The 20,030-nt window shown below is 38.3% G+C and overlaps 1 long non-coding RNA gene across 1 annotated transcript; it reads left to right on the forward strand.

Moving 5' to 3' along the window:
• The first annotated feature begins 462 nt into the window (after positions 1–462).
• Positions 463–4,083, forward strand: LOC118974106 (uncharacterized). Its single transcript, XR_005063705.2, has 3 exons — positions 463–584; positions 3,097–3,293; positions 3,783–4,083. It is a non-coding gene; the product is annotated as an uncharacterized lncRNA (long non-coding RNA).
• The last annotated feature ends 15,947 nt before the right edge of the window (positions 4,084–20,030 follow it).

The following is a 20,030-nucleotide window of genomic DNA, read 5'->3' on the forward strand; positions in this document are numbered from 1 at the left end:
GTTAAGTGAGAAGGGACAGTGGAACAATTTATTCCCTAAATTTACAAAAGAATCCTTGGTGGGGTGGGAGGCAAAATGTTTGCTCTCTTTTAACTGCTGCCATTAAAAATGAGATTTATATTTTACTCTAAAAAACGGTGACATTCTAAGCTGAAGGTTGTGACATTCAGCCACACACCTTTAGTTGTACAAATAAACACATTAATCTCCATGGGACTGCGGATTTGCTTTTTTTGTATTCATGCCAGCCTCAGAATGTGCTCTGATTGCCTGTTTTTAAAGAAAACAGGATGTCAGAATTGGGTGAGGTGAGGCTTGCATGTTAATGTAATTCTTCAGAGTTAATGTTAGAAAATTGCTCCTCTATTTAAGGCAGTACCTGAGTGAGTTGCATGTTTCTTGTAGTTTTCCAGAAGGTAGTTTTGTAGGTGTAACTTGACAACAGACCCTGATATTCTTTGAGGAAACACTACGTATACTGGATTCCTCTTTCATGGTCCTATGAATACTATATTATGTGCCATTGAGCTTGCAGGAAAGAGAATCCTATTTTCTCTGGGTTGGGGACAGATTTCCTAAGAAGGGTAAGTCACTCCTGATGTCTATTTGGGGGGGGAGATGGTTGCTTCTACATTGGAAACCAGAACTAAGACAGGGCTCTAGGTGGGGTAGCACTCCTAATCTTGATGAGGAAAGGGGCCCAATGACCAGCAGGACGGTGGAGTCACTGGTGGAGCTGATGCTGAGGGGTGCTGGGAGACCGGGAACTTGCCCTCTGATATGTGTGCCTGTCAGGATTCAGGATCCTGGTGAGAGCCCCACTGATGTGTAGAAGAGAGCAAGTGAGCCTTGGGAACTTGAAAAAGTTCTACTTTTAAGTAATGTTTTTTTTATATTCCATTATAATAACACCACAGTCAGTAAATCTTCACTCCTCAGCCCGGGACTATTCCCTCCAGAAAACAAAACCTTCCAATGATTTCCTTTACCCTACTTGAAAGCTTAACTTTCCAACATGTTTTTTTCTTCCCAACAAGAAGGAATTTCATTAGAGTTGGTTAGTATTCAGTGAGTCAGCTCTTGGTTTCAAACCCACCCCCTTGTTTTTTGGGACTGCCCAAGGAAAGATGGCAGCACTGGTAAATAGAGTTTGACGCTACATAGGTTCATGTTATCAGGCTTTCAGCAGACACAGAACCGCAGAGATGGTGTGGAGGCAGTCAGCAAACATCCTGGGGAAGGAACAGGCACTTGAACTGGAGGAACAGAGGACACACGTTCACCACGGAAGAGCGGGCCTGAGCAGGGACTAACAGGGCCCACACGTCTTCTAAGTGCAGTGGTTCCTTTGGTGGAAGGGGACACGGAAGGCAGGAAAAACACCATTATCTGTCACAAATGAGCAACAAATGCAGTCCAGGAAATAGGACATTGACTTTGGGATCAAATTGACCAGTGTTAGAACACTGGCCCTTCCACATTCCAGATAATTTCCTAATCAGTAAATTAGTATTAGGAGTAATTCCTTAGAGTTGTTCTAACCATCAAATGAACTGAACCAGAGGTCTTACATTACAGCTCACGGCCAAATCTAACCACTGGCTCCTTTTGCAAGTAAAGTTTAATTGGAACACAACCATGCCCCCTTGTTTACATACCATCTGTGGCTGCAGTAGCAGAATTGGGTACCTGTGATGGAGACCAACCCTATGCCCTGCGAATACTAATATACTTAACTATCTGGCTTTTTATCAAGATAAGAAATTCGTGTACTTGAAGTAAACTATGTAAAGTGAACTCACTAAGTAAAATACCCATTATCCTGGCACGTAAGTGATACTCACTTTTGACTAACAATTGTTAATTCCATCATTACTATTATTACCTATAGATAAAGACCATCCAGCCAATGAAAGCAAATGTTACTGTGTTAGCTGTGACTTCAATTCTTGATCCTTCACCTCAGAGAACCTGACTAGCTTTCTGCCTTAGCCCATGAGATGTTTCAGCAAACGCATTAATAATACTCTTCATTACTGTCTAACATGCAGCTCCTAGTTTCTATTAGTGTCCCACCAGGAGGAGCAGTTCTAGACTATGTGTTGACATTAAGAATATCAATCCTCCCTTCAGCACAAGATCTAGATTTGAAGTCAGTCTGAAAAGCCCTTTTCTCTGTTTCTTATCTGGCCCTTTGGAACTTTTCTGTCCAACTGTGATCAAAGGAAAAGGGGGCATTGGGATTTCCCCTCCAGTCAATTAGAGCACAAATCACACCTTCTACACCTCACTTCTCTAGGGACCCACTTCCGTCCTGCTCAAGCTTTCCAGACACCGAGCATGCCTCACAAAGGAAGCACCTGCAGGTGGCTTGGTATTTCATCCATTGCATGTGATGCTGAAAGTAGGGGTGCCTCTTGCCAGCATCTTAGAAAGAGTGACTCCAAAGGAGAAGCTGCGCGTCCCCGTCTCCTGGACACATTGTTTCATTTTTCCTTCATAGAGTAGGCGCTGGAGCTCATTGGGATGAGACAATAGTGAGAACCACAAAAAGGAAGAAATACTGAAAATTTTTATAATTTCCACCTCTTGACTTCCCCCTTTGGTATTTTATGTACCCAATTGCCAGTCATTTCCCTGAGAACCTCACCGAGTGACCTACAGTAAGCAGGTCGTGTCCAGGTCCCCTAGGACTTCCCTATGGCGTCCCCAGTGATGGAGTCCTGAGATGGCGAGGGCTGCATCTGCCTGAGGGGTGACACTGAGGGGGCACACAGTGGGTACGAGCTGTGGGAAGCCTTCAGATGGGGAAGCCTACCCCTTCACATCAGAGATGCAGGGACCGATCCAGTGAGTCACCCACCCACTGCCTTGGGCCACCGGCAGAGGACACGAACTGCGAGAGACTGCAACTCTTACACTATATTTCATAATTAGCCAGCCGTCGTATTATCCTAGGTTTCACATGAAAGTTAATCAAAATACTGCATTTGGAGTAATTTTGCTTTTTTTTAGCAAAAGAGTATCCAAAAAACCCTAAAATTCATTGTTATGAAGCAATGTTTCAGAGAAGAATGATGTTTGCCTTTTCCACAGATACGCACTGAGCCATAACCAGAGGCAGGGACACACGTGAGCAAAACAGACAAGTGACTGCCCTGGAAGCCTACATTTTAAACAGAAGAGTCAGAAAATGAACAAAGGATGGAAAAAATGTGCAGTATCTCTGCTAGTGATAAGTTCTATGATAAGAAGTAAAGGTGTAAAGGGGGAAGGAGCCACCTGGGTTAAAGGTATCATTCAAAAATAAGTAGAGGGGTCAGCAGAAGGTGGGAGACACTTCGGCAGAGACCTGCAGGAGGAGAGGGAGCAGGTGGTGTGCATTTGGGGAAGCGGGATTTCCAGGGAGGGAGGCAGCAGAGGAAGGATGCTGAGGGGGCAGGAGGGGCCTAGAGTTTGAGGAGCACCTCTTAAGTCGCTGTGGCTGGGTTACGGTGACTGTGACCTGGGACGGGAGGGAGCCGCTGAGGGATGAGAGGACAGCGGTGAGGGGGAGGGCAGGCAGGGTCCTATGGACCACCTCCAGGGGGATTTGGGGTGAAATGGAAGTCTTCAGAGGTTTTGCAAAGTATAAAGTGGTATGACCCAAATAGGCTGATATTTGAGAGTGGATTTAAAGGGAAAACTGTAGAACATGCTGTTCCCCCTTAGGAAAAGAAAATAAAAAGTTCAAGACTCCTGTCTGGCATGAAAGACTTTCCGCTTTCTGGTTCCACCCACAGACTCCACGTGGCCTTTCCTGCAGCCAGATCCCCATCACATTTCCCCAAGAACCCTCCGACACGCTGGCGCTCCGTCTGCCCGGCCTTCTTTATCTGGCTTCTCAGCGATATCTGCATAGCTTCCAATATTCGGCTCAGTGGATCTTGCCCCTTCTGCTGGAAGACCCTTTTCAGTTGTTGGCCAGGGTCACTCTTCTCTGGGGGTCCAGCAGCACTGAGAGCATGCCGCAACCCCAGGCCTTGGTTCCGTGACTTGTCCATTCATGCGTCTACTTCTTCAGCTGGACTCTGAGCATCTAGACAACCAGCCTTTCACCTGGGGCAGGGCTCAGTGTCTGTGTAGTAAGTAAATGAATAAAGAATTGAAAGAAATAATGAATCAATAAGTTCTGGAGATTTGCTGTATAACATTTCTTATAATTAACAGGAAGATACTGTGCACTTCAAAATTTGTTAAGAGGGTTAAGTTAATCTCATGTTAAGTGTTCTTAACACACAGAACACACACACACACATGCACACAAACAACAACCAACAAAACAAAGGGACATAAGGGAACTCTGAGAAGTGTTGGATATGTCGATTGCCTTGATTGGGTGATGGTATCATGGATGTTTGTGGAAGTCCAAAATCATCAAATGAGGCCCATAAAAGAAGTACAATTCTTTATGTATAAATTATACCTCAAAAAAGGTAAAAAAGAATGAATGGGGCCAAAGTACATTATCTTTAGCCATTATATCTCTGATCCTCATGACACTAATGTTCTTAAGCCCCCACATGACATGGTTCTCCGGACTCCCTCTCCTTTCTTCTAATGTCTGTAAAAATCTACGTTCCTTCAACAGCCTTGCATAGGGAGACTCAGTCAATGTGTGTGGTGTTTTACAGACATTAAAATGTTTTCCAGAGGCATGAAAGACACAGATCCTGCACAAAAGAACTGTTTGCACTACCGATACAGAATGTGTTTCTTTTGAAGAAACCTTACGTTACCTAAGAGTCTTTTCAATTTTTATTTGATATCAAATCCTGAGTCCCATATTTAACTCCATCAAAGGCAACTTCCTAGAACAAGGGAGCAGAGAAAAATGAAGAAAAATAAAGATGCATGAACATGTATCAGCTCCTAGAGGTTTTGTGCACTGCTCCATTAGTTGCAACCTGGGCAGTTTGAGGAGTTTGGACATATGCAAACACCCATGATACCATCACCATCACAAAATGACCTCAATGAGGCTGTTCAAAAACATGAAAATGAAAAAAATCACAACTGGTGCAAATGTCCCTTTCTCCTTCTGCCTCCATCAAATCACCTTTACCCCAAACTACCCAATACTTTGTTGTGAAATGTTCTAAGTACCATGAGGTCATGAGACCATAAAAGAGCAGCACTAAAATGACATGAGGAGTGGAGGGGAAAAAATAAGAAATAAAAGGTTATTTTGTTTGCTAAAGGTCAGTCTAGCTGGGCCCCACACATTGATTTTCTTAGCTGCTGTAGTTAAGCAAGTCTCAAAAATAAATGTATTATAGGTAATGGTATGTTTGCAACCGTTGAGCTGAGCTTTAATTCAAGAATACAATCAATAAGCCTTTGTGTTTCTATAGAGAACATGAGCAGAAAATCTCTTATGAGGGCATATGTGTTTGTACAGTTGTTGATATCTTAGGCCAATGACTGCTTTGACAAATGACACCCTTCTTCCAATCAATAACTCATAAGCCACCATTTACTTTTTCTTTACCTTGAACTGTAACTGAAAGGAGGTAAACATCACTATAATTTCCATTTAAAACATGGGCTAGAGTTGATTGTGTGGGTGTATATATGGGTGTATATGGCCAAAGGGCAACCTGTGACCAACAAGAACAGAAAGCTCTTACGCTGGGAATCGTGTGATGACTCGTAATAGTGGGAGGAAATGCTACTAATAAAATCTGCCAATTTTGTATTAAGATCCTTAAGTATGTCCTTTATCTGAATCTGTCCTTTGGAAATAATCCATTGGTTAGGGGAAGGTGAGATTATATACAAAGATGTTTTTTTTGTAGCATTATTTATAACAGGGAAAAATAAAGGCAAGCTAACTTTACAACAATAGTCACAGTCAATATCCTGAGACAGGTATTACACAGCCAGTATTAATGCCACTGAAAAATGGCAAAAGGAAAAGGTAAAAAGGGGACACTGGGCACCTGATATTATTTCAAGTATGCAAGAAAATATACATAGTACAAATATGGGACATAAATATGATAAAATATGTCCAGTGATGTTTTTAAGGTTTTGAGTATATGAAGGATTTTTACCCCATCACTATGTATTTTACAAATGTATTATGAGTAGAATTATTATATATATATAATGCATACATATAATTATTGAGATGTAATTGACATATAAATTATATTAGTTTCAGGCATTCTTACCTAATGATTTAATATTTGCATATATTTAGATATAATCACAATAACTCTAGTTAACATCCATTACCACACATAGTTACAGATTTTTCTTGTGATGATAATTTTTAAGATGTAATCTCTTAACAACTTTCAAATATACAATTCATATTATTAACTATAGTCACTGCACTATACATTTTATCCCCAGAAGTTTTCTTTTAACTAAAAGTTTATACTTTCAGACGTGTGTATTTTTCTTATAAAGGATAGTTTAACTAAATAACTTGACTTTTAAAAATACTGTTATCAAAGGAAGGAACTATAAAAGACAGGCTAATAAGTTTACTTACTAAGTAAGGACAATGGTAAGTAAGTACTTACCATTAGTAAGGACAATTTCTTATTCTCAGTAACATAAATAAAACTAAAAGTCAAAGACCAAACTGGAGGTTGAAAATGCAACATAGATATTGATTTTGTTAATATTTGTTAATATTAAAAACATTAAAAGTAAATAGCCTTAATATATAAAATTATATATCACTTATGTTAAGATTCTATTATACATATTATATAATTATATATAGGAAATATATATTTGTGTAATTATATATAATGTATAATTACATATATTACATAGTTAATATACAATATTATATATAGTTACATACTTAGTATATAATATGTAAATATATAATATGTAAATATTCCTTAGTAAATAACAAGTAAAATGGACAAATCAAAAAATTCAAATTAGAAAAGGAATAAAATACAAAGCTTCCAAAAGAGGGAACACAAGTAGACAAGATATATTTGAATGTTCAAGGTCAGTACAAATTAAAGAAGTTCTCACTGAACAAAAATGGTTAGTATAATTTGCCTATCAGATTAGTAGATCCATTTTTAATTACAATACTCAGAATTGAAAGAGTAGACCCATGACGGTGCTTAGCTGATGTCAGCTGGCCAAGACATCGCCGCACATGCTCTTCTGTGGTCAGGCGCTGCGTCTATCTGGGCCTCGAAGGATGTCGGTGGCTGCTTCTCAAATGTTGGCTAATACCCTAATACGCAAGCGTGGCCTTACTCAGAGCCCTAGGTCTCCATGCGATTCTCCCATTGGGGTTTGTCAGACCTCCACACAGCACCATTTCTTAACACAGTACTCCAGGGTCTGCTGGGTCGTACGGCTCGAGGGGCAGCTGTGCTTGTGCTGTAGCCCGGACCTGCCGCAGAGCCCTTTCCCCTCCTGGGTCCCACACGAAGCCGGCCTTGCTCCCTGTCACAGCGCAGGTGGCTGGGAGCAGTGTTCCCAAGTGTGAACATGCTGTCTTAGGAAAGGAGCTTGTCAGGCATTGTGCTTCTTTCCTGGTAGTCGGAGGTATACGATGCAACAATTTGCTCTTTATCTTTACTGATGTGGCAGAACCCTGAATATTTGTTGGTTTTATCTCCTGCCGTCTGGAGTACATACATCTTACCAAAGCTTCAGACACATTGCCATTCATTCGTTGCTCATTCAGTTTAGTTAACATGGTGCTATTGATATAGTGGAACAGTATTTTATTTTTCAGAATGTCAGTCTCTCCAGGTATCTTCAGACTTTATTATAACAAAGGCTGGGGAATTGGCATAAGGGGCAAGCGCAGGCATGTGTTCCATGTGAATGTGATGGACTTCTGATTCTCCTTCTTATGAGGGATGACAAACAGTACATTTGCCTGCTCTTCTATAGAGTTTCTGGAGAAATTACACTTATCAAGACAATAAAATCTAATGCATGTTGTGCAATGTTATTAATGCATTGCAGCAAGACAATGCAAGTCTAGGAGGATTAATAGCTAACTTGAAACAAAATGAGAAAACAAGGGCCCTCCTTGGTGGCATATTAATAAATAACCATTTTCTGCAGCCAAAGGGTAAATGTAGCTGAACATCAGCCACAGGACTTAATTATAAGGGTTGCAGAGATTCAGAGATTAAATTGTTGGGCCCTCAAAGTCCACTATACCAAGATCAGGGGCAGAGTGAGACTCAGAGGGGGGAGCTGCCTCAGTGCCCTCAGGAGCTTTGAAACCAACGTTCCCCTGCACCCTCTGAATCTTCAAAAGTAGCCCTTTTTTTTTCTGTTAATAGCTAGCATTCCCCACTTGCTTAGAGATAACACGAAGGCAGGCCTCTGGTTTACAGAACAGCATGCATCTCACTCAGGATTCACCTCTACTTTCTCAGCTGGCTCAAACCAGTCATTTAGATCAAGTCATTATATAGTCCGGGGTGGGAAGTAATGAGCCTGCTAGATAAAGCAAAGGACTTGTTGACTTTTAAAGTTAAAGAAGCTGACGTACAGGTGCTAGCATTCACACTCAGAATGGTTACGACAATTTTATATGCAAGATAGAAATAGATCTTGATTTTTATCTTCAATTCTAAATTGCTGAGCTAATAAAATATGTCTCCTGAGATTTACAAGAGGCCAGAAATACCACTCCCCAAATTACCAACAGAATAATCTGAAATTTCATGTTCTCATTTGCTAAGTGTCTTATCGTGATGTGGGATGAAATACATTTTTATTTATGGAGTATTTATGCCATCAATAACTGGTGAATTTCTAAGGACATGAATTCTAACTTTCAATAGTCAATTACATTGTAGAACATAATTCTGGAATTGAATTATGCATCACTGTGATCTCTAAACACAAAGAGGTTACAGTAAATGCTAAAATAATGTAAAACAGATGGGAAAGGAAATTTAGTCAATATCCATATGGAATCACATATATTATTGCACCTTGAATTATTTTTCATCTTACTTGTAATTGCTTTTCTTACATCTAGGTCTTCTCTACATCCCTCATATTTCTTGGTGGATTCTAGGACTTAGCATAGTACTTTTCACTAGTGATTTTGTTCTTCAGGTTGGATTAGTGACCTGAAGGCCAGTCATACAATGTGTAGTGTGAGATGCAAACTCAGACACATTCATTTATTCCTGAAACATTTACTGAGTTCTTACTCCAAGTCGAGAACTCTGTTAGGTACTGGGTACACTGGATTGACAAAGCAGAAGCTCTGCTCCCAAGGGACTCCTATCTTCAAATGCCTTGGAACTGACAGAAGAAACAACTAGCCCTTACTTGACAGGAAAGATCCTCTGGGAATGCTGGCTCCAGGTGGCTAATAATAGCTCAGGTTCTGAGTTAAAATCATTGGTTTGGTGTTAAAATGAGAATTAGATTTCACTGTGGCACTCACTTTGCAAAAAACACTAAAAAAATTAATACTAGGCCTTTATGTAATTTATGCTATTCAGATTCAAATTTTACTAAAACTGTTCAACAATCTGTTATAGTCTACAGCAGGCTATTTTGCACACATTATGCAATAGATTGTCTCCTTTCACTTCATCTTTTGTGCAAATAATTGGTCACACTACCCTGCCTTGTCCCACCCTAAGAACATACCAATGAACAAGATGTTTCCTGCTCTCGATTTGGAAAATATTAATCTTCCTTCAAGACCCACCTCAACTGCCAGTTCTTTTGTGATGCCTCCCACGATTCGTCTTAAAAATATAAACCACTCCTCTTCTTTGACTATGATTCTTCCTATCAAAGAAGGAAAGGGGGACAATAAGGAAAATAATTGTCAAAAATACACCAACAAGGCACCTCAAGTTCATGATATGAGTACAGTTCAACATGTTATTGAGTTCAATTTTCCCTGTTGGAAGAGTGTTTAAGTTATTTTTATTAATGAATTTTTTAACCTGAAATTTGATCTAGCATACCAGAGAAAGATGGTTCATAACTCTGATGGTGAGTAGGCTACATGTACATGCAAATATTAAGTATTTATAAAAAACATAAAATGTCTGGAGTGCACTTGATATTATGATGTTCAATATTCTTTTTGTTGTTGTTACTATTGTTATTTTTGAAATTTGTGTATAACATTGAGTAGAGCACATGCTTTTTGGCATCCCCAAAATCTGTATCAAAGTCGTAGCTCATCTAGTCAGTAGACCAACTCTTAATTGATCTCATCTGCAAAACAGTAATAACAGTATTTCACTTCACAACATTAATTATAAATATTAAATGGTACAAGCCTTGCAAAAATCTTAAAATAGTGCCTTGTGTATAGAACACACTCAACAAATGCTGGTTTTTATTTTATTAACTAATCTTAAGGAAGGTGAGCAGCTAACATCTATATAGTGAAGCATATTAAGATATTTGCTTTTTGGAATTTACACAGAGACATTCATTACTTCCCAGACACCATATGTGCCTTTTAACTTCATTTTCTGGCTTCTGTTAAACTTTTTTGCTAACTGAAAAATGCCATACAAACATAATGGAAATTGAACTTGATTGTAATGTTTATTATTCTGAATTAAGAGATAATGTGATTAAGTAAAGATGGCATACTCTCTTAAATTTTTAAAGCTAGATTAACAAGGTTTTTTAGGTCAGTGATAATGGGAAAACTACTTGTAAACAGAACTTTTGTAACATATTATACATAAATATGTTGATAGGGCATTTCATATATGTAACATCATTATTCTTACAAAAAATGTGTGAATCACATATCATTCCTATTTTACCAAGAGGAAATCAAGGCTCAGAAAGGTACTTACTGAAAGTGACTTGGCTAAGATATGCTTAGTAATTCAACAATTAGTTATATATATTTCTTTCAACTCTACCTATGCTACTTGTTTATAAGATGTAGATGAGAACAATTTTATTTTTAGAGTTGATGTGAGACTCACATTAAATTCATACAGATGTTTTCTGAAACATCAGTTGGTAGCAGCATGATATTACTGTTTTAACTTCTATTATCATTTCACTGGTCATTTACTTCTTATGTTTCCTTTACCTCTACCCATTTTTGTCTTCTTTAAAACTCAACATCATTGAGACTTTTTTCCTGTAAGCCTTCTTCCATTCCTTCTAAGACCTAGAATTTCCAAGTCAGTGTTATCAAAATAGTCTTCAGTTACACTACCTATTTACTGCAGGAAAATTGCTGAAGTCTTCTTATTTTATTTTGGAAAGAGATTTCCCAGTTCACAAATATCACCATAAGTCAATAAGCCAGCAGAGGTAATCTAAAAAATGTATGTATCTCTTAACCTCAAGGGTGGATTTGGAGCCTCATTCATAAGGCATATACATCATTTTGTTCAATTCAGACTTGCCAAGGAACAGGTCAAAATGGAAATAACCATAGAAATGGACAGATACAGTACTTGACACTTGTCCTGTTTTCTTCTGTTGAATTAACCTCTGGATGTTAAATGTTTGCATTTAAGTAAAGGGAAATAACAGAACAAAATAGTACTTAAGAGAAAATCTCTAAGGAGGGTAGAAACTACACCCTGTGTCTTGACATGTAGAGAGTTTCATTTATACTGGATTCAGCTTAGAAGGCACTAAAGGTTGGTCAGAGTGTTGCAGAATATTTGTTCTTTGCAGAGAACAGTGTGAGGCCCTCGGGTCACATGTAAAATCATAGAGTATATTCTTAGCATTCCATGAATAGCATGGCTTACAGCAATGTAAATTACCTTCTGGAGCTCAGTGCGGTCAATTCGTGGAAAGTCATTGGATAGAATGATGTCTAGGCATGCTCCTACGTCTAAAGCACCTTCTGCTTTTCTCATTTAAGCATACACTCTTGCAAAACACTCAGATGTTACCTAGGTACCTAGGTACACAAGATTAATGAACATTATTGGCATATATTTAATTAAGTTAGATTGAAATGGCCATTTTTTCCCACTTATAATAAATAGGATTTCTTTTTCACATACATGCCCATTAACCTCAGTCAAACTTTTGCTTGTTTATTTTACCTGTTTGATGTTGTTTGGGTACCTCGAGTGCGAGTCACTAGAACTAATAGAGCACCTAAACGTTTTCTCTGTTCAGTTACTTATATTAAATATTTTTCACTTGGCTTATTTTGAAAACCGGGAAGATAAAGTAAAGGTATCTTGTAAAACTTCATTTATCTCTCTTAGTTCAGAGAAGTTCATTCCTGTTTAACAGGAAAGGCAAAGGATACGTGACTGCTTGCTGTTTGATATGTGCCAACTCCATATGCTTAGAGAAAGAAAAGGGAGAGGATAGGGCAGGCCATCTCATTGGACGAGTTTTAAGTACATGTTTTCTGGTTTGCTTTATTTTTCTTTGAACCATATTATTTAGTAAAATAAATATTATGAAAAAAAGTGACTTTTTAAAAATTAAAGTATTATTGCTATACAATCTTATGAAAGTTTCACATGAACAAAATTGTGGTTTCAACATTCACCCATATTATCAAGCTCTCACCCCTTCATATTTCAGTCACTGTCCATCAGTGTAGTAAGATGCTACAGAATCATTACTTGTCTTCTCCGTGCTGTACTGCTCTCCCCGTGACCTGCCGGTACTGTGAATGCTAATTACAGTGTCCCTTAATCCCCTTCTCTCTCCCCACCCGCCCTCCCCAGCCCCATCCCTTTGGCAACCACTAGTCCCTTCTCAGAGTCTGTGAGTCAGCTGCTATTCCTTCAATTTTGCTTTGTTTTTATACTCCACAAATGGGTGAAGTCATTTGGTACCGGTCTTTCTCCTCCTGGCTTATTTCATTGAGCATAATACCCTCTAGCTGCATCCATGTAGTGGCAACTATCTTAAGCAAATTTGGGAGAAGACAGCTGTTTTGTATATGTCTCTAACACACTGAGCTATCAATAACTCTAGTGAGTTTTCACTGCCAACATGTGGGTAAGTGTTTTCTAAACCCCATTGGAGTATGGTTTACGAGACATCAGACATCAGGCAATAAGGAACAGTGATTCTGAGAGCTGGGAAACAAAGGAGGGGAGCTCTGCTATTTCCCAGTGTTATGTTTTGAATGTTTCCAGGATGCAATGTAGGGTTGCAGGACCCAGGAGGAGGCTTGCAATTTCTGTGAATTGAGGAGATGGGTTTGATAGTCTTAGGAGCTCTAGGACAGATAGAACTCACACTATGGAAAACAGAGGACAGAGCTGCATACTAAGAAAGCTCTGAAGATATGGACACAGTTTCCCAAGTTTTCAGCAGACTAGCACATGCATGTGAGGAAACTATCTCAGGCTGGGGAGGGAAAAACATCTGAAAGGATTAGAGGGGCAGAAATAATGCCCATTCTGACCAGCCAGACTAGAAAAGCCTCATGATTCTGGGGTCACTGAGTCTTGCCTCAGTGAAGGATTTCACGTAGAAGAGTCTTGAATTATCAGAGGTCAATAATTATCTTTAGACTGAGAACTGTTCAGATCACACATAACACATTTCAAAATAATCTAGAAAGGATCAAATTGTTTCCAAGAAATTTTGGTGTGTCCAACAATACTCAAGTATTTCATAGAAACTCAAAAATACTCAACACCACACACATAAAATTCACAATGTCTGGTATCTATTCAAAGATTTCCAGATATAAAAATAAGTAGGAAAATATGAAACACAATGAGAAGAAAAATCAATAAAAAATTGATACAGATAGGAAAAAGATGGAAATCAGATATTAGTATATAATGACATGTTTTAAATGTATTTTATATGTTTAAAAATATAACTTAACACAGAGAAGATATATACAAAACCCAAACTGAACTCTATAAATAATAATTATAACATTTGAGATAAGAAACACATTGGATAAGATTATCAAAAGAACAGAAATATGAAAGACAAGATTAGTCATCTTGAAGATAGAGTGATAGAAACTAAAATGAAATGAAGAGAGAAACAATTAAAAAAAACAAGTGAACATTAGCAAACTGTCAGAAAAAAATGAAAATTGCCTAAAATTCTGTAACTGGAGTCACAAAAGAGAAAGAGAAAGGAAAAAATATTTAAAAAATAAGGATGGGACATTTTATAAATTTGACAGACTGTAAACTATTAAGCTCCAAGAAGGGCAAAAAGCCCAACTGTGTACACACACACACACATAAACACAACACACATACACACATATACACACACACACAACACACACATACGCATCACACACACACCATGAAGAAAACTACAGTATGCGCAGAATAATCAAATCACTCAAAATCAGTGATGAATAAAAAAAATCTAAAAACCAACACAGGAGAATAGATAAGGTTCATGAAGAGGAAATAAGATAAAGATGATAAAATAGCTCATGCTTAAAACAATGCAAACTAGGAAAGAGGAACAGGATCATTTAAATCCTGGAAGAAAAAAAAACAAAACTGTCAACCTAGAATTCTATATCCAGAGAAGATATCTTTAAAAATAAAAATAAAATAAATAAATTTTTAAAAGATGAATGGCTGAAAATGTTTATCACCAGCAGACCCACACAAGAAGAAAAATTGAAGAAAGCTCTTTAGAAGGAAAGAAAATGACACTTGATGAAAATACAGATCTACAGCAAGGAATAGAGAGCACAGGAAATTATAATTACTTAGATAAGTACATAGGATAGTGTTATTTTTATTTAAATCACTTAATCTCATAGTATAATGTTTATACCATATAAAAAAGTGAACTGGATAGCATCAATGATACAAATGTTGGAAAGAAGTCCAGTATACTATTGTAAGGATTTTATAACATATTTAAAATAGTATAATATCACTTGAAGGTAATAAGTTAAAGATGCAAACTTAAATAAACCACTAAAACAAGAGAACAAAGAATTATAGTTAAAACCCAACATAGATAAAATTGAATTATACAAGTTGTTGAAATAATACAAAATAAAGCAGAAAAATAGGACAAAATGAAAAGATGGGATAAACAGACAGTGAAAAGAAAGATAATATATTTAAAGCTAACCAGATCTATAATCACATTAAATATAAATAGCCTAAATAAAAATTGTCTCAATTTACTTCAGTTTATCTCAGTTTTAGTAAAAAAGGACAATCCAGCTAGAGGCTGTCTATAAAAACATACTTTGAAGGAACAAACAAGTTAAAAGTCAAAAGATGAGCTGTAAATCTTCTACAAGAAAACTGTTGTGGCCTTGGGTTAGACAACCATTTCTTAGCTACAACATTAAAAGCATGATCTATAAAAAAGCAAACTGATTAAATTGGACTTCATCAAAATTATGAAGTTCTGCTGTTCAAAAGACACTGTTAAGAGAATAAAAAGATAACCCAGACATTGGGAGAAAATATTTCCTCGTTATGTGTCTGTTTAAGGAATGCTATTCATAATATATAAATAACTCACAAAACTCAGTAAGCTATCCATTAAAAAAATGGGCAAAATATTTTACATATTATTCTTTCAGTAAAAAGATAGATCACAAGCATATGTATATATAATAGCATCAGTCACCAGGAAATGCAAATTCAATTTACAATGAGGTACAACTGCAGACATATTAGAATGGCTAAAATTAAAAAGACTGATCATTGAGCATACCAGATGAGACTTGTATTCGTAGTAGCTCCAAATCACAGCAACGTCACTCAGAATAGCTGAAAATGAGAAACAACCCAGAATGGCTATTAACTGGTAGATGGGTAAGCAGTGTGTCTCCGGATCCAACCATTGGAAGACTACTCAGTAATAAAAAGCAATGCCTGATTGGTATATGCTGTAACATGGATGAATTACAAAGTATTTCTGAATATAATGGAAGCACACAAAAGATAGAGATCATGGTATGATTCCATGTATATAATTCCAAGAAATTGTAAACCACTCTTAGCAATGGAAAGCCGAGTAGTGGTTCCCTGACTGGGGTGGAGGTGTGGTAGGAAAGGGCTGGTTGGAGGAATTACAAAGTATATGAAGAAAAATGGATTAATTACATTAACAATTTTAATTTGGAAAAATAAATATTAAATGGTTAATTAACAAAACCAGAATGTTCAGTCTTAGCACTAATAAAGATAAGGAAAATGATGTGTTTTACCATAAGGAATCAACTGATCTAAGATTATAAACTAATGATTTCAGTGATAGCAAAGATAAGGGAGATGGTGATTCACTTTAGTATTAAAGGAAGTATGAGTTGGTGCATGATGTCTAAAGAGATATTTTCCTTTATGTATATAAAGCTCCCCTTTTTTTTTCAAATTGATGCTTAAAAACTAATCTGAGATATAGATAAATATTGATGCCAACATCTTCTCAACATTTTTATAATAGCAAAGATTTTACAATATAAGTGTCCAAAATTGGGTACACTGTATGCCAATGTACTTTATCAGAATATTTAATAATATGAAGAATGTTATGATCATCTATGTTCAGTGGAAAAGATGGATAAATGTAAGTGGAGTAAATATTTGTAGTATAAAAAATACATATTGAAAAAATGAAGGAAAACATTAAACTGACTGAAGTTAATTGGTACATTGATTTGCATATTATCTATTATAAAGATAGTTACATTCACTAATGCATAGAAAGTAGACTGGAAGGATGAACAGCAAACATGTATGATTCTTTTAAATCAAGGAAGGGTAGAAATATTGAGAGAAATGAGAGAACATATTTGGAAGGTGTACTTCAATGCTTCTATGTATAGATCTGTAAGTTTAGTTATTTAACAATATGAGTGTATTTGTATATGACCTCCAAAATCTAATACTTCTTCATATGTTGAAGACTCCCACATTAACATCTCTAGTCCTGACCTCTCCCTCAGCTCCAAAATTCTATGTACTTCATGAGGAGGTATTATACGATACATAATTGAAATAATTTATAGACACATTGCAGCAATAATGCACACATGCACACACACACACACACATGCTTGTAAAATAGTCTGGGGACAGATGCCTTAAACTAGATTTATTTTCCAAGTAACCTAATATGGTACTTTTTGCACATTGTTCACTACATCAATGCTCTCCTCTCCAATTAAACTGTCCTGGGAACTCCTGGGGTGATTAATGTATGAAGAAAACGGGACTGCACACTTTGCCCGTTATTGGAAAGGGGGGAAACAACCTCAGTGTGATCTCAAGATCTCTGCACTCTGGTGGGAGTCACACTCAAAGAAATGCCATGAAAGCAAATTCTCTTTGGGCAGTATTTTTCAGAAAACGCATTGCTTGAGTTTCTGTTGTTGAGGAGACATAGTACTATTGACAAAAATCAAAACAAAGTCATTTGGGATTAATTAGTATGAAATATTCAGCACAGACACTTTACCTAGTTTAGGACTTAAAAGGGTATTTGTAAAAATCTTTTTATTGCTGCTCTTATTAAGATTCTAATTGTTCCATTCACATTTATTGAGTGCCAGCACTTGAGCATCTGCAAGTACACCTGCTCTTAGAAAACTTTATTTTTCAGAGTATTTGCTCTATTTGAAGCTCTGCATTTTATAAATAGGCATTATGCATTTAAAGAAAGAACATGAGAAACACAGATAGCTTGTGAGTAGACTTGTCATTGCCACGTAATAATGTATGATGTGTTCCATATTAACAACGGTGACGTTCTTTTTTTCCTTCCCATTTCTCTACTCTGTGCCCTTGTGGGGTTTCCTCCCAAGAAAACTCAGTACCAGGGAGCCAAGTTACTATTCACTTGTCAGTCCTGAGCCTGGGGCAGCTGAACATACCAGGGGGCCTGGTAAGGAGAGTGAGAATCACGAATGCTGAGGTGCCCCAAGCCTCCTTGGGGCCAATTTTGCAATGGGGCCTTATGGCCCTCTGCAGCCAAGAATAGTCCCAAAACCACCCAGGGACAGTCCCATATCTTAACTGGACCTCGATTCTGTGCCTAATGGGTGTACCAAGGGACTTGGAAGGAAGATGATCAACACCATTGTAGTAAATAACCCTTTTCTGAATTACATGTGCAGGAGAGGTGAGCTTAGGACCCGAAGTCCCTCACAGCTGCTAATTCTGTGACCCTGGCAGGCGGCTCAGTCGCTCTGACACTCAATTTTCTACCTGCCACAGGAAGTTGATGAGAACTGTACTGCCTTCTTCTCTGACATGCAGTGATGCTCCAACTAATTAATTTAGCAGATATGAATCGAGGCATGGCTCTGTATGTGCGCGATTCAGAAAAACGGAAGCAAGGTCCCAAACGTGAATAAAATATGTCCTACTCCAAGGTAGTAGCTCTCAGTCCGCCAGGAAAGACAAACAGGTGCCAGAGGGTGAGGAGGCCCCGATGAAGCCCTTGGCTGAGTGTCTGGGAGGCTCTCATGAGGGGATTACCAGTTCGTCCGTGAGAGGGAGTAATACCAGAGAAGGCTTCACGGATGGATTTTTTTGCATCATCCTGAGAAATGAGTAGGACTTTGCCAGGTAGAGCAAAGTTGAAGGACATTTCAGAGAGTGAAGAGGGATCAGTACGGGTTCTGCCCAGAGGAGATTTTTCTGGCAGGGTGGTGGCGGGGGAGTGCATTTCATGGCATGCATGTGAGTACTTCGCCATCTCCAAAGTGGTTTACACGTGGCAGGTGGCATTGTGGTTAAAACCACGCTGAGTTTATCTGAGAGCAGAGTTAAAACCACGCTGAGTTTATCTGAGAGCAGAGATTATCTCCATTCCATCCTACACATAGTGGCTAGTCTGACTTTATGACTTCTCACGTGATTTTGCTAGGTTGTATTCTTATCAGAGTTAACATATGCACCTAATGTTAAAAAGCCAAGTAACACTAAAAGTCTTAAAACACTCTACTCCCAAATCCCATTCCCCAAAGGAACTCGCTTTCAGTTATTACAGCTATTCTTTCTGGTATTTCTAAATGATATATCAGACTGTGTCTCCTTCTTCTTTGCTCTGAGACATTATCTATTGACTTACGAGAAATACAACTTCAGCCTTCGTTCCCAGTCACTCCCCATTTACAGCTGGCCACTCCTATGTACCCGAAGTAGATACTTAACCACCAGTAGAAGGAGCACCACTGAGCACCTGTTTAATGGGGAATTTTTTAAAGTATTTTCTGTTGTTAAATGCCTTCTCCCCTAGATTGTGACTTCCCCTTTCTGGGTTCATTCTCTTGTTTGGGATTTTCTTCCCAGATTTTTTTTTTTTAAGATACCAGGGGCTTGCAAATTTCTTTGTTTTTCAACTCATTCTTGATTGATAGTTTGACAGACAATATAATTCTGGTTTGAAAATGCCCTCAGAATTGGGAAGGCTTTTCTCCGCTGTATTCGCGCTTCTGGCGTGTGGTGGCCTTGATGTACAGCACCGATCTTACTGAATAAAGGAACCTGGGTTTCCCTGGGATTGCAGCGACATCGTGGTCCGAGGTCTTCCTGGACAGCTCCAGCAACGAGTGAGCGTGGGGGCGCTCTTAGGGCCTGCGCATCTCTCCCCGGAACCGGGGTCCTCTAACAGGCAGTCTTATCCGGCAAGTCCCCTTTTGGGGAAAGGCAACTGAGACTGTCAGATCTGTATTACGGCAGGAGGCTCTTCCTACCCAACCCTTCTCCTCTCTTCCCGTCACAGGTGCCAAATTTGCACCATAGTCTTATTACTAATTGCAAAGTTTGTTTGAGAAAAGTGCCTTATTTTCATGTGTGGCCTTATTCTGTCTCCCATGTGGCCTGTGGTTTACTTCTCAGTAGGCAGTTGGTGCTCAGCATTGCCCATTCAACTTTTCTACATCAGCTACTATGTATCCATCAGCTTTTCTTTTTACAAAATATTGTCTGTTAGCTCTGGTTTGTTAAATCATAACGGAACCTAGACACTCATTTCCTCCCACTCCCAGGAGAGCTGGCTACTGTGCAGATGGCTCCAGGGGCTGCCCTCAGCCTACGGGAGCTGCTCGCCCTTCTTGGCAGCAGAGGTTCCCACAA

This window comes from Manis javanica, chromosome 5 (genome assembly GCF_040802235.1).
Source record: "Manis javanica isolate MJ-LG chromosome 5, MJ_LKY, whole genome shotgun sequence".
NCBI classification, from domain to species: domain Eukaryota; kingdom Metazoa; phylum Chordata; class Mammalia; order Pholidota; family Manidae; genus Manis; species Manis javanica.